The following is a 13,391-nucleotide window of genomic DNA, read 5'->3' as shown; positions in this document are numbered from 1 at the left end:
TCTTTTAAATGGTGTCGAGAATGGCACGCCTGCCGTTGCTGGACGATCTTGGCGCACATGCTCTCAGGCTAGATAAAACCCATTATAAATAAACACTTACATTTGACACATTTGACACAGCTGACAGATTAATGGAATAACGTTACATATCCACAATGCAAAGTCCCAGTTGTTCAGTGATCACGTGTTTGGCTCGTCTTTAGCCTCATTATCTAGTAGAAAAACTTAAATTGTGCTAAAGTTGAAAGACTGTCCTATGTAAGTTGGTGACGTGTTCCACGTATTAGAGTCTGTTAAAGAAAAAGCTCTGCGGCCATTGCCTGTGGCAGTAAACTGTACTTCGCACTCACCTCTTGAAGAATCTCTTGTTTGCCTTGTGTGCTCGAGACACAATGCCACCGGTTCTTTTAAGGATGTCGCCGCCGTATGGTTAACTGTTGTCTACATTAGAAGGCAACTGCGAACCATAAAAAGGCCCTGAGACGTACAGAGATGGCGCTTTTTCGCTAAATTGCAATGCCGGCGTCCATCCGCATTTGATCAAGTATTTTCATTGCGCGTTCAAGTAGAACGAGCAGGGTCTGAGAATGGCGATTCCTTTTTGTGACCCTGTTCTAAAACAGTATGATCAAGGGGGAAAGGATCATTGAATTCAAAACCACTTTGACAGCATCCGTTACAGGGCATATGGAGACGGGCTGGGTGTGCTTTTGGCAAATGAAAGGCTTCGGGCACATTGTTCCTCATTTCGAAAAATCCACATTCGTCACTATTTCAAGGCGTTTGTAAAGAAATAAATAAGAATTAAAGATGAGCTGCATGAAGGCAATAAAATCGTGAGTCATTCCAAAAGCTACACCGGCACATTCGCTGAGGAGCACAATCGACTCGCCCTGGCCAGTTGGGTTGGTCTGGATGGCCGAGCGGTCTAAGGCGCTGCGTTCAGGTCGCAGTCTCTTCTGGAGGCGTGGGTTCGAATCCCACTTCTGACATTCTCTTGCCTTTGTTGTAGCCACCCGTGCTGTGTATCGCGCTTTCTTCCGAGGGAGCGTCCTTTTCAAAGACGCCAGGAGACAGGCACGCGGGGGATGACCCGGTTTCCCATTTTGGTAGAGATGAAGGTTCAAGGTTCAATTTATTGCAATATAGTGTCAAACACAATTGGAATTCTTTACATCCAGTCACGCATGGATGTAATGTGGCAAACGAAACATTAAGACAGAACAAGATATGACAATACACAGTCATATGGAAGGTGAATGGAAGGTGCTAAGAGTAATAATGATACTTACACTAATACTGAATGATAAAAGTAGGAGTAATAGAAACAATAAAGTGCAAACAGTGCATTCAGTCCTGAAAAGGAATTGAATTGTCATTAAGCAGCCTGGCGGCCGTGGGAAAGAAGCTCAGGCGATGCCGGGATTTTGCAGTTCTCGGGAGCCGAAGCCTTCTACCTGAAAGGAGCAGCTGAAACATGGTACAGCCTGGATGAGATGGGTCAGACATAATTTTTCTTGCCCTTCTCACAGCCCTGATGTTGTGAAGGGATTCCAGAGAAGGTAGAGAGGTGTTGATCACTCTCTCTGCCGAGCGGATCACCCGCTGCAGCTTGGCCTTGTCCTTGGCTGCTGCAGCAGGGAACCATGTAATTATTGATTGTGTAATAATGGATTTAATGATGGCAGAGTAAAACTGGATTAATATTTAATAATGAAGTTTGGCAGCTGGCCTCCAGAATCCAGCTGTCTTCTCCAAGCATGACTTCCCAGGTTGTTGGGCCAGTGGCGCAATGGATAACGCGTCTGACTACGGATCAGAAGATTCTAGGTTCGACTCCTGGCTGGCTCGATCCTGTTTTTACTCCTTCCTCCCACAAGTTGGGTGTCTGCTGTCCTGCGTCAACATGCCTCAGTAGAGCAGAGGACGCACACCAGGCTCTGATTGCTCAGATGGCGGAGCGCAGGACTGCAGGCAGGCAATTTAGCCGTCCAACCTTAGGTCGATGGGCCGGAGGCAGTGAAGCTTTGCCTCTTGGAGGTGCTGCGATCCTTGCCTTCGAAGCCAGCATTGCGCATAACCCGGCCGGTGAAAAAGGCAAGCGCACGTCAAAAGAGCGTTCCCTGACCGGGAATCGAACCCGGGCCGCGGCGGTGAGAGCGCCGAATCCTAGCCACTAGACCACCAGGGAGGACACGCTGGCCTTCAGGCCGTGGACGCGTGGCACACTGTGCGGAAGGAAAACGGGGCTAAAGGCTCAAACTAGTCGACAAAAGGGCACCCTGCCCCGTGTGAGGCTCGAACTCACGACCTTCAGATTATGAGACTGACGCGCTGCCTAACTGCGCCAACGAGGCACGCCCAGACCGACGGCTCCTGGGTGGCCCCTTGTGTCTGGTTGCGTGGCATTTTGTGCGCCACCAGCGAGGAAACTCCTGCGAGGAGAGCACGACTGGGCTTCTTGCACTCTGGCTACCCACACTGAGGACCTTCTCGTTCTTAATTTGTTACACGTACAGAAACAACTTCAAGGAGACACAGAGGGGCTATGTCATGCCCAGGATTCCTATCGTCTTTTAAATGGTGTCGAGAATGGCACGCCTGCCGTTGCTGGACGATCTTGGCGCACATGCTCTCAGGCTAGATAAAACCCATTATAAATAAACACTTACATTTGACACATTTGACACAGCTGACAGATTAATGGAATAACGTTACATATCCACAATGCAAAGTCCCAGTTGTTCAGTGATCACGTGTTTGGCTCGTCTTTAGCCTCATTATCTAGTAGAAAAACTTAAATTGTGCTAAAGTTGAAAGACTGTCCTATGTAAGTTGGTGACGTGTTCCACGTATTAGAGTCTGTTAAAGAAAAAGCTCTGCGGCCATTGCCTGTGGCAGTAAACTGTACTTCGCACTCACCTCTTGAAGAATCTCTTGTTTGCCTTGTGTGCTCGAGACACAATGCCACCGGTTCTTTTAAGGATGTCGCCGCCGTATGGTTAACTGTTGTCTACATTAGAAGGCAACTGCGAACCATAAAAAGGCCCTGAGACGTACAGAGATGGCGCTTTTTCGCTAAATTGCAATGCCGGCGTCCATCCGCATTTGATCAAGTATTTTCATTGCGCGTTCAAGTAGAACGAGCAGGGTCTGAGAATGGCGATTCCTTTTTGTGACCCTGTTCTAAAACAGTATGATCAAGGGGGAAAGGATCATTGAATTCAAAACCACTTTGACAGCATCCGTTACAGGGCATATGGAGACGGGCTGGGTGTGCTTTTGGCAAATGAAAGGCTTCGGGCACATTGTTCCTCATTTCGAAAAATCCACATTCGTCACTATTTCAAGGCGTTTGTAAAGAAATAAATAAGAATTAAAGATGAGCTGCATGAAGGCAATAAAATCGTGAGTCATTCCAAAAGCTACACCGGCACATTCGCTGAGGAGCACAATCGACTCGCCCTGGCCAGTTGGGTTGGTCTGGATGGCCGAGCGGTCTAAGGCGCTGCGTTCAGGTCGCAGTCTCTTCTGGAGGCGTGGGTTCGAATCCCACTTCTGACATTCTCTTGCCTTTGTTGTAGCCACCCGTGCTGTGTATCGCGCTTTCTTCCGAGGGAGCGTCCTTTTCAAAGACGCCAGGAGACAGGCACGCGGGGGATGACCCGGTTTCCCATTTTGGTAGAGATGAAGGTTCAAGGTTCAATTTATTGCAATATAGTGTCAAACACAATTGGAATTCTTTACATCCAGTCACGCATGGATGTAATGTGGCAAACGAAACATTAAGACAGAACAAGATATGACAATACACAGTCATATGGAAGGTGAATGGAAGGTGCTAAGAGTAATAATGATACTTACACTAATACTGAATGATAAAAGTAGGAGTAATAGAAACAATAAAGTGCAAACAGTGCATTCAGTCCTGAAAAGGAATTGAATTGTCATTAAGCAGCCTGGCGGCCGTGGGAAAGAAGCTCAGGCGATGCCGGGATTTTGCAGTTCTCGGGAGCCGAAGCCTTCTACCTGAAAGGAGCAGCTGAAACATGGTACAGCCTGGATGAGATGGGTCAGACATAATTTTTCTTGCCCTTCTCACAGCCCTGATGTTGTGAAGGGATTCCAGAGAAGGTAGAGAGGTGTTGATCACTCTCTCTGCCGAGCGGATCACCCGCTGCAGCTTGGCCTTGTCCTTGGCTGCTGCAGCAGATTCCATGTAATTATTGATTGTGTAATAATGGATTTAATGATGGCCTCCAGAATCCAGCTGTCTTCTCCAAGCATGACTTCCCAGGTTGTTGGGCCAGTGGGGCAATGGATAACGCGTCTGACTACGGTTCAGAAGATTCTAGGTTCGACTCCTGGCTGGCTCGATCCTGTTTTTACTCCTTCCTCCCACAAGTTGGGTGTCTGCTGTCCTGCGTCAACATGCCTCAGTAGAGCAGAGGACGCACACCAGGCTCTGATTGCTCAGATGGCGGAGCGCAGGACTGCAGGCAGGCAATTTAGCCGTCCAACCTTAGGTCGATGGGCCGGAGGCAGTGAAGCTTTGCCTCTTGGAGGTGCTGCGATCCTTGCCTTCGAAGCCAGCATTGCGCATAACCCGGCCGGTGAAAAAGGCAAGCGCACGTCAAAAGAGCGTTCCCTGACCGGGAATCGAACCCGGGGCGCGGCGGTGAGAGCGCCGAATCCTAGCCACTAGACCACCAGGGAGGACACGCTGGCCTTCAGGCCGTGGACGCGTGGCACACTGTGCGGAAGGAAAACGGGGCTAAAGGCTCAAACTAGTCGACAAAAGGGCACCCTGCCCCGTGTGAGGCTCGAACTCACGACCTTCAGATTATGAGACTGACGCGCTGCCTAACTGCGCCAACGAGGCACGCCCAGACCGACGGCTCCTGGGTGGCCCCTTGTGTCTGGTTGCGTGGCATTTTGTGCGCCACCAGCGAGGAAACTCCTACGAGGAGAGCACGACTGGGCTTCTTGCACTCTGGCTACCCACACTGAGGACCTTCTCGTTCTTAATTTGTTACACGTACAGAAACAACTTCAAGGAGACACAGAGGGGCTATGTCATGCCCAGGATTCCTATCGTCTTTTAAATGGTGTCGAGAATGGCACGCCTGCCGTTGCTGGACGATCTTGGCGCACATGCTCTCAGGCTAGATAAAACCCATTATAAATAAACACTTACATTTGACACATTTGACACAGCTGACAGATTAATGGAATAACGTTACATATCCACAATGCAAAGTCCCAGTTGTTCAGTGATCACGTGTTTGGCTCGTCTTTAGCCTCATTATCTAGTAGAAAAACTTAAATTGTGCTAAAGTTGAAAGACTGTCCTATGTAAGTTGGTGACGTGTTCCACGTATTAGAGTCTGTTAAAGAAAAAGCTCTGCGGCCATTGCCTGTGGCAGTAAACTGTACTTCGCACTCACCTCTTGAAGAATCTCTTGTTTGCCTTGTGTGCTCGAGACACAATGCCACCGGTTCTTTTAAGGATGTCGCCGCCGTATGGTTAACTGTTGTCTACATTAGAAGGCAACTGCGAACCATAAAAAGGCCCTGAGACGTACAGAGATGGCGCTTTTTCGCTAAATTGCAATGCCGGCGTCCATCCGCATTTGATCAAGTATTTTCATTGCGCGTTCAAGTAGAACGAGCAGGGTCTGAGAATGGCGATTCCTTTTTGTGACCCTGTTCTAAAACAGTATGATCAAGGGGGAAAGGATCATTGAATGCAAAACCACTTTGACAGCATCCGTTACAGGGCATATGGAGACGGGCTGGGTGTGCTTTTGGCAAATGAAAGGCTTCGGGCACATTGTTCCTCATTTCGAAAAATCCACATTCGTCACTATTTCAAGGCGTTTGTAAAGAAATAAATAAGAATTAAAGATGAGCTGCATGAAGGCAATAAAATCGTGAGTCATTCCAAAAGCTACACCGGCACATTCGCTGAGGAGCGCAATCGACTCGCCCGGGCCAGTTGGGTTGGTCAGGATGGCCGAGCGGTCTAAGGCGCTGCGTTCAGGTCGCAGTCTCCTCTGGAGGCGTGGGTTCGAATCCCACTTCTGACATTCTCTTGCCTTTGTTGTAGCCACCCGTGCTGTGTATCGCGCTTTCTTCCGAGGGAGCGTCCTTTTCAAAGACGCCAGGAGACAGGCACGCGGGGGATGACCCGGTTTCCCATTTTGGTAGAGATGAAGGTTCAAGGTTCAATTTATTGCAATATAGTGTCAAACACAATTGGAATTCTTTACATCCAGTCACGCATGGATGTAATGTGGCAAACGAAACATTAAGACAGAACAAGATATGACAATACACAGTCATATGGAAGGTGAATGGAAGGTGCTAAGAGTAATAATGATACTTACACTAATACTGAATGATAAAAGTAGGAGTAATAGAAACAATAAAGTGCAAACAGTGCATTCAGTCCTGAAAAGGAATTGAATTGTCATTAAGCAGCCTGGCGGCCGTGGGAAAGAAGCTCAGGCGATGCCGGGATTTTGCAGTTCTCGGGAGCCGAAGCCTTCTACCTGAAGGGAGCAGCTGAAACATGGTACAGCCTGGATGAGATGGGTCAGACATAATTTTTCTTGCCCTTCTCACAGCCCTGATGTTGTGAAGGGATTCCAGAGAAGGTAGAGAGGTGTTGATCACTCTCTCTGCCGAGCGGATCACCCGCTGCAGCTTGGCCTTGTCCTTGGCTGCTGGAGCAGGGAACCATGTAATTATTGATTGTGTAATAATGGATTTAACGATGGCAGAGTAAAACCGGATTAATATTTAATAATGAAGTTTGGCAGCTGGCCTCCAGAATCCAGCTGTCTTCTCCAAGCATGACTTCCCAGGTTTCTGGCGTTGGGCCAGTGGCGCAATGGATAACGCGTCTGACTACGGATCAGAAGATTCTAGGTTCGACTCCTGGCTGGCTCGATATTGTTTTTACTCCTTCCTCCCACAAGTTGGGTGTCTGCTGTCCTGCGTCAACATGCCTCAGTAGAGCAGAGGACACACACCAGCCTCTGATTGCTCAGATGGCGGAGCGCAGGACTGCAGGCAGGCAATTTAGCCGTCCAACCTTAGGTCGATGGGCCGGAGGCAGTGAAGCTTTGCCTCTTGGAGGTGCTGCGATCCTTGCCTTCGAAGCCAGCATTGCGCATAACCCGGCCGGTGAAAAAGGCAAGCGCACGTCAAAAGAGCGTTCCCTGACCGGGAATCGAACCCGGGCCGCGGCGGTGAGAGCGCCGAATCCTAGCCACTAGACCACCAGGGAGGACACGCTGGCCTTCAGACCGTGGACGCCTGGCACACTGTGCGGAAGGAAAACGGGGCTAAAGGCTCAAACTAGTCGACAAAAGGGCACCCTGCCCCGTGTGAGGCTCGAACTCACGACCTTCAGATTATGAGACTGACGCGCTGCCTAACTGCGCCAACGAGGCACGCCCAGATCGACGGCTCCTGGGGTGCCCCTTGTGTCTGGTTGCGTGGCATTTTGTGCGCCACCAGCGAGGAAACTCCTGCGAGGAGAGCACGACTGGGCTTCTTGCACTCTGGCTACCCACACTGAGGACCTTCTCGTTCTTAATTTGTTACACGTACAGAAACAACTTCAAGGAGACACAGAGGGGCTATGTCATGCCCAGGATTCCTATCGTTTTTTAAATTGTGTCGAGAATGGCACGCCTGCCGTTGCTGGACGATCTTGGCGCACATGCTCTCAGGCTAGATAAAAGCCATTATAAATAAACACTTACATTTGACACAGCTGACAGATTAATGGAATAACGTTACATATCCACAATGCAAAGTCCCAGTTGTTCAGTGATCACGTGTTTGGCTCGTCTTTAGCCTCATTATCTAGTAGAAAAACTTAAATTATGCTAAAGTTGAAAGACTGTCCTATGTAAGTTGGTGACGTGTTCCACGTATTAGAGTCTGTTAAAGAAAAAGCTCTGCGGCCATTGCCTGTGGCAGTAAACTGTACTTCGCACTCACCTCTTGAAGAATCTCTTGTTTGCCTTGTGTGCTTGAGACACAATGCCACTGGTTCTTTTAAGGATGTCGCCGCCGTATGGTTAACTGTTGTCTACATTAGAAGGCAACTGCAAACCATAAAAAGGCCCTGAGACGTAGAGAGATGGCGCTTTTTCGCTAAATTGCAATGCCGGCGTCCATCCGCATTTGATCAAGTATTTTCATTGCGCGTTCAAGTAGAACGAGCAGGGTCTGAGAATGGCGATTCCTTTTTGTGACCCTGTTCTAAAACAGTATGATCAAGGGGGAAAGGATCATTGAATGCAAAACCACTTTGACAGCATCCGTTACAGGGCATATGGAGACGGGCTGGGTGTGCTTTTGGCAAATGAAAGGCTTCGGGCACATTGTTCCTCATTTCGAAAAATCCACATTCGTCACTATTTCAAGGCGTTTGTAAAGAAATAAATAAGAATTAAAGATGAGCTGCATGAAGGCAATAAAATCGTGAGTCATTCCAAAAGCTACACCGGCACATTCGCTGAGGAGCGCTATCGACTCGCCCGGGACAGTTGGGTTGGTCAGGATGGCCGAGCGGTCTAAGGCGCTGCGTTCAGGTCGCAGTCTCCTCTGGAGGCGTGGGTTCGAATCCCACTTCTGACATTCTCTTGCCTTTGTTGTAGCCACCCGTGCTGTGTATCGCGCTTTCTTCCGAGGGAGCGTCCTTTTCAAAGACGCCAGGAGACAGGCACGCGGGGGATGACCCGGTTTCCCATTTTGGTAGAGATGAAGGTTCAAGGTTCAATTTATTGCAATATAGTGTCAAACACAATTGGAATTCTTTACATCCAGTCACGCATGGATGTAATGTGGCAAACGAAACATTAAGACAGAACAAGATATGACAATACACAGTCATATGGAAGGTGAATGGAAGGTGCTAAGAGTAATAATGATACTTACACTAATACTGAATGATAAAAGTAGGAGTAATAGAAACAATAAAGTGTAAACAGTGCATTCAGTCCTGAAAAGGAATTGAATTGTCATTAAGCAGCCTGGCGGCCGTGGGAAAGAAGCTCAGGCGATGCCGGGATTTTGCAGTTCTCGGGAGCCGAAGCCTTCTACCTGAAGGGAGCAGCTGAATTATGGTACAGCCTGGATGAGATGGGTCAGACATAATTTTTCTTGCCCTTCTCACAGCCCTGATGTTGTGAAGGGATTCCAGAGAAGGTAGAGAGGTGTTGATCACTCTCTCTGCCGAGCGGATCACCCGCTGCAGCTTGGCCTTGTCCTTGGCTGCTGCAGCAGGGAACCATGTAATTATTGATTGTGTAATAATGGATTTAATGATGGCAGAGTAAAACCGGATTAATATTTAATAATGAAGTTTGGCAGCTGGCCTCCAGAATCCAGCTGTCTTCTCCAAGCATGACTTCCCACGGTCTGGCGTTGGGCCAGTGGTGCAATGGATAACGCGTCTGACTACGGATCAGAAGATTCTAGGTTCGACTCCTGGCTGGCTCGATCCTATTTTTACTCCTTCCTCCCACAAGTTGGGTGTCTGCTGTCCTGCGTCAACATGCCTCAGTAGAGCAGAGGACGCACACCAGCCTCTGATTGCTCAGATGGCGGAGCGCAGGACTGCAGGCAGGCAATTTAGCCGTCCAACCTTAGGTCGATGGGCCGGAGGCAGTGAAGCTTTGCCTCTTGGAGGTGCTGCGATCCTTGCCTTCGAAGCCAGCATTGCTCATAACCCGGCCGGTGTAAAAGGCAAGCGCTCGTCAAAAGAGCGTTCCCTGACCGGGAATCGAACCCGGGCCGCGGAGGTGAGAGGGCCGAATCCTAGCCACTAGACCACCAGGGAGGACACGCTGGCCTTCAGGCCGTGGACGCCTGGCACACTGTGCGGAAGGAAAACGGGGCTAAAGTCTCAAACTAGTCGACAAAAGGGAACCCTGCCCCGTGTGAGGCTCGAACTCACGACCTTCAGATTATGAGACTGACGCGCTGCCTAACTGCGCCAACGAGGCACGCCCAGACTGACAGCTCCTGGGTGGCCCCTTGTGTCTGGTTGCGTGGCATTTTGTGCGCCACCAGCGAGGAAACTCCTGCGAGGAGAGCACGACTGGGCTTCTTGCACTCTGGCTACCCACACTGAGGACCTTCTCGTTCTTAATTTGTTACACGTACAGAAACAACTTCAAGGAGACACAGAGGGGCTATGTCATGCCCAGGATTCCTATCGTCTTTTAAATGGTGTCGAGAATGGCACGCCTGCCGTTGCTGGACGATCTTGGCGCACATGCTCTCAGGCTAGATAAAACCCATTATAAATAAACACTTACATTTGACACAGCTGACAGATTAATGGAATAACGTTACATATCCACAATGCAAAGTCCCAGTTGTTCAGTGATCACGTGTTTGGCTCGTCTTTAGCCTCATTATCTAGTAGAAAAACTTAAATTGTGCTAAAGTTGAAAGACTGTCCTATGTAAGTTGGTGACGTGTTCCACGTATTAGAGTCTGTTAAAGAAAAAGCTCTGCGGCCATTGCCTGTGGCAGTAAACTGTACTTCGCACTCACCTCTTGAAGAATCTCTTGTTTGCCTTGTGTGCTCGAGACACAATGCCACCGGTTCTTTTAAGGATGTCGCCGCCGTATGGTTAACTGTTGTCTACATTAGAAGGCAACTGCGAACCATAAAAAGGCCCTGAGACGTAGAGAGATGGCGCTTTTTCGCTAAATTGCAATGCCGGCGTCCATCCGCATTTGATCAAGTATTTTCATTGCGCGTTCAAGTAGAACGAGCAGGGTCTGAGAATGGCGATTCCTTTTTGTGACCCTGTTCTAAAACAGTATGATCAAGGGGGAAAGGATCATTGAATGCAAAACCACTTTGACAGCATCCGTTACAGGGCATATGGAGACGGGCTGGGTGTGCTTTTGGCAAATGAAAGGCTTCGGGCACATTGTTCCTCATTTCGAAAAATCCACATTCGTCACTATTTCAAGGCGTTTGTAAAGAAATAAATAAGAATTAAAGATGAGCTGCATGAAGGCAATAAAATCGTGAGTCATTCCAAAAGCTACACCGGCACATTCGCTGAGGAGCACAATCGACTCGCCCGGGCCAGTTGGGTTGGTCAGGATGGCCGAGCGGTCTAAGGCGCTGCGTTCAGGTCGCAGTCTCCTCTGGAGGCGTGGGTTCGAATCCCACTTCTGACATTCTCTTGCCTTTGTTGTAGCCACCCGTGCTGTGTATCGCGCTTTCTTCCGAGGGAGCGTCCTTTTCAAAGACGCCAGGAGACAGGCACGCGGGGGATGACCCGGTTTCCCATTTTGGTAGAGATGAAGGTTCAAGGTTCAATTTATTGCAATATAGTGTCAAACACAATTGGAATTCTTTACATCCAGTCACGCATGGATGTAATGTGGCAAACGAAACATTAAGACAGAACAAGATATGACAATACACAGTCATATGGAAGGTGAATGGAAGGTGCTAAGAGTAATAATGATACTTACACTAATACTGAATGATAAAAGTAGGAGTAATAGAAACAATAAAGTGCAAACAGTGCATTCAGTCCTGAAAAGGAATTGAATTGTCATTAAGCAGCCTGGCGGCCGTGGGAAAGAAGCTCAGGCGATGCCGGGATTTTGCAGTTCTCGGGAGCCGAAGCCTTCTACCTGAAGGGAGCAGCTGAAACATGGTACAGCCTGGATGAGATGGGTCAGACATAATTTTTCTTGCCCTTCTCACAGCCCTGATGTTATGAAGGGATTCCAGAGAAGGTAGAGAGGTGTTGATCACTCTCTCTGCCGAGCGGATCACCCGCTGCAGCTTGGCCTTGTCCTTGGCTGCTGCAGCAGGGAACCATGTAATTATTGATTGTGTAATAATGGATTTAATGATGGCAGAGTAAAACCGGATTAATATTTAATAATGAAGTTTGGCAGCTGGCCTCCAGAATCCAGCTGTCTTCTCCAAGCATGACTTCCCAGGTTTCTGGCGTTGGGCCAGTGGCGCAATGGATAACGCGTCTGACTACGGATCAGAAGATTCTAGGTTCGACTCCTGGCTGGCTCGATATTGTTTTTACTCCTTCCTCCCACAAGTTGGGTGTCTGCTGTCCTGCGTCAACATGCCTCAGTAGAGCAGAGGACGCACACCAGCCTCTGATTGCTCAGATGGCGGAGCGCAGGACTGCAGGCAGGCAATTTAGCCGTCCAACCTTAGGTCGATGGGCCGGAGGCAGTGAAGCTTTGCCTCTTGGAGGTGCTGCGATCCTTGCCTTCGAAGCCAGCATTGCGCATAACCCGGCCGGTGAAAAAGGCAAGCGCACGTCAAAAGAGCGTTCCCTGACCGGGAATCGAACCCGGGCCGCGGCGGTGAGAGCGCCGAATCCTAGCCACTAGACCACCAGGGAGGACACGCTGGCCTTCAGACCGTGGACGCCTGGCACACTGTGCGGAAGGAAAACGGGGCTAAAGGCTCAAACTAGTCGACAAAAGGGCACCCTGCCCCGTGTGAGGCTCGAACTCACGACCTTCAGATTATGAGACTGACGCGCTGCCTAACTGCGCCAACGAGGCACGCCCAGATCGACGGCTCCTGGGGTGCCCCTTGTGTCTGGTTGCGTGGCATTTTGTGCGCCACCAGCGAGGAAACTCCTGCGAGGAGAGCACGACTGGGCTTCTTGCACTCTGGCTACCCACACTGAGGACCTTCTCGTTCTTAATTTGTTACACGTACAGAAACAACTTCAAGGAGACACAGAGGGGCTATGTCATGCCCAGGATTCCTATTGTTTTTTAAATGGTGTCGAGAATGGCACGCCTGCCGTTGCTGGACGATCTTGGCGCACATGCTCTCAGGCTAGATAAAACCCATTATAAATAAACACTTACATTTGACACAGCTGACAGATTAATGGAATAACGTTACATATCCACAATGCAAAGTCCCAGTTGTTCAGTGATCACGTGTTTGGCTCGTCTTTAGCCTCATTATCTAGTAGAAAAACTTAAATTGTGCTAAAGTTGAAAGACTGTCCTATGTAAGTTGGTGACGTGTTCCACGTATTAGAGTCTGTTAAAGAAAAAGCTCTGCGGCCATTGCCTGTGGCAGTAAACTGTACTTCGCACTCACCTCTTGAAGAATCTCTTGTTTGCCTTGTGTGCTCGAGACACAATGCCACCGGTTCTTTTAAGGATGTCGCCGCCGTATGGTTAACTGTTGTCTACATTAGAAGGCAACTGCGAACCATAAAAAGGCCCTGAGACGTAGAGAGATGGCGCTTTTTCGCTAAATTGCAATGCCGGCGTCCATCCGCATTTGATCAAGTATTTTCATTGCGCGTTCAAGTAGAACGAGCAGGGTCTGAGAA

General features: G+C 49.0%; 14 non-coding genes across 14 annotated transcripts; 9 read left to right on the top strand and 5 right to left on the bottom strand.

The window, feature by feature from the left end:
- Nucleotides 1–909: 909 nt before the first annotated feature.
- Nucleotides 910–992, top strand: trnal-cag (transfer RNA leucine (anticodon CAG)). The gene has a single exon. It is a non-coding gene; the product is annotated as a tRNA-Leu (tRNA).
- A 786-nt stretch (nucleotides 993–1,778) lies between these two features.
- trnar-acg (transfer RNA arginine (anticodon ACG)) lies at nucleotides 1,779–1,851 on the top strand. The gene has a single exon. It is a non-coding gene; the product is annotated as a tRNA-Arg (tRNA).
- Nucleotides 1,852–2,283: 432 nt separating this feature from the next.
- trnam-cau (transfer RNA methionine (anticodon CAU)) lies at nucleotides 2,284–2,357 on the bottom strand. The gene has a single exon. It is a non-coding gene; the product is annotated as a tRNA-Met (tRNA).
- Nucleotides 2,358–3,481: 1,124 nt separating this feature from the next.
- On the top strand, nucleotides 3,482–3,564 carry trnal-cag (transfer RNA leucine (anticodon CAG)). Its single transcript has one exon. It is a non-coding gene; the product is annotated as a tRNA-Leu (tRNA).
- Nucleotides 3,565–4,808: 1,244 nt separating this feature from the next.
- Nucleotides 4,809–4,882, bottom strand: trnam-cau (transfer RNA methionine (anticodon CAU)). Its single transcript has one exon. It is a non-coding gene; the product is annotated as a tRNA-Met (tRNA).
- A 1,124-nt stretch (nucleotides 4,883–6,006) lies between these two features.
- trnal-cag (transfer RNA leucine (anticodon CAG)) lies at nucleotides 6,007–6,089 on the top strand. Its single transcript has one exon. It is a non-coding gene; the product is annotated as a tRNA-Leu (tRNA).
- A 792-nt stretch (nucleotides 6,090–6,881) lies between these two features.
- On the top strand, nucleotides 6,882–6,954 carry trnar-acg (transfer RNA arginine (anticodon ACG)). Its single transcript has one exon. It is a non-coding gene; the product is annotated as a tRNA-Arg (tRNA).
- A 432-nt stretch (nucleotides 6,955–7,386) lies between these two features.
- On the bottom strand, nucleotides 7,387–7,460 carry trnam-cau (transfer RNA methionine (anticodon CAU)). Its single transcript has one exon. It is a non-coding gene; the product is annotated as a tRNA-Met (tRNA).
- Nucleotides 7,461–8,575: 1,115 nt separating this feature from the next.
- Nucleotides 8,576–8,658, top strand: trnal-cag (transfer RNA leucine (anticodon CAG)). Its single transcript has one exon. It is a non-coding gene; the product is annotated as a tRNA-Leu (tRNA).
- A 791-nt stretch (nucleotides 8,659–9,449) lies between these two features.
- On the top strand, nucleotides 9,450–9,522 carry trnar-acg (transfer RNA arginine (anticodon ACG)). The gene has a single exon. It is a non-coding gene; the product is annotated as a tRNA-Arg (tRNA).
- Nucleotides 9,523–9,954: 432 nt separating this feature from the next.
- trnam-cau (transfer RNA methionine (anticodon CAU)) lies at nucleotides 9,955–10,028 on the bottom strand. Its single transcript has one exon. It is a non-coding gene; the product is annotated as a tRNA-Met (tRNA).
- Nucleotides 10,029–11,143: 1,115 nt separating this feature from the next.
- trnal-cag (transfer RNA leucine (anticodon CAG)) lies at nucleotides 11,144–11,226 on the top strand. The gene has a single exon. It is a non-coding gene; the product is annotated as a tRNA-Leu (tRNA).
- A 792-nt stretch (nucleotides 11,227–12,018) lies between these two features.
- On the top strand, nucleotides 12,019–12,091 carry trnar-acg (transfer RNA arginine (anticodon ACG)). The gene has a single exon. It is a non-coding gene; the product is annotated as a tRNA-Arg (tRNA).
- A 432-nt stretch (nucleotides 12,092–12,523) lies between these two features.
- On the bottom strand, nucleotides 12,524–12,597 carry trnam-cau (transfer RNA methionine (anticodon CAU)). The gene has a single exon. It is a non-coding gene; the product is annotated as a tRNA-Met (tRNA).
- Between the last annotated feature and the right edge of the window lie 794 nt (nucleotides 12,598–13,391).

Source organism: Misgurnus anguillicaudatus, chromosome 10, assembly GCF_027580225.2.
Source record: "Misgurnus anguillicaudatus chromosome 10, ASM2758022v2, whole genome shotgun sequence".
NCBI classification, from domain to species: Eukaryota; Metazoa; Chordata; class Actinopteri; order Cypriniformes; family Cobitidae; genus Misgurnus; species Misgurnus anguillicaudatus.
Note: the sequence above shows the minus strand (reverse complement) of the source record. Positions and strands in the feature narration are given on the sequence as shown.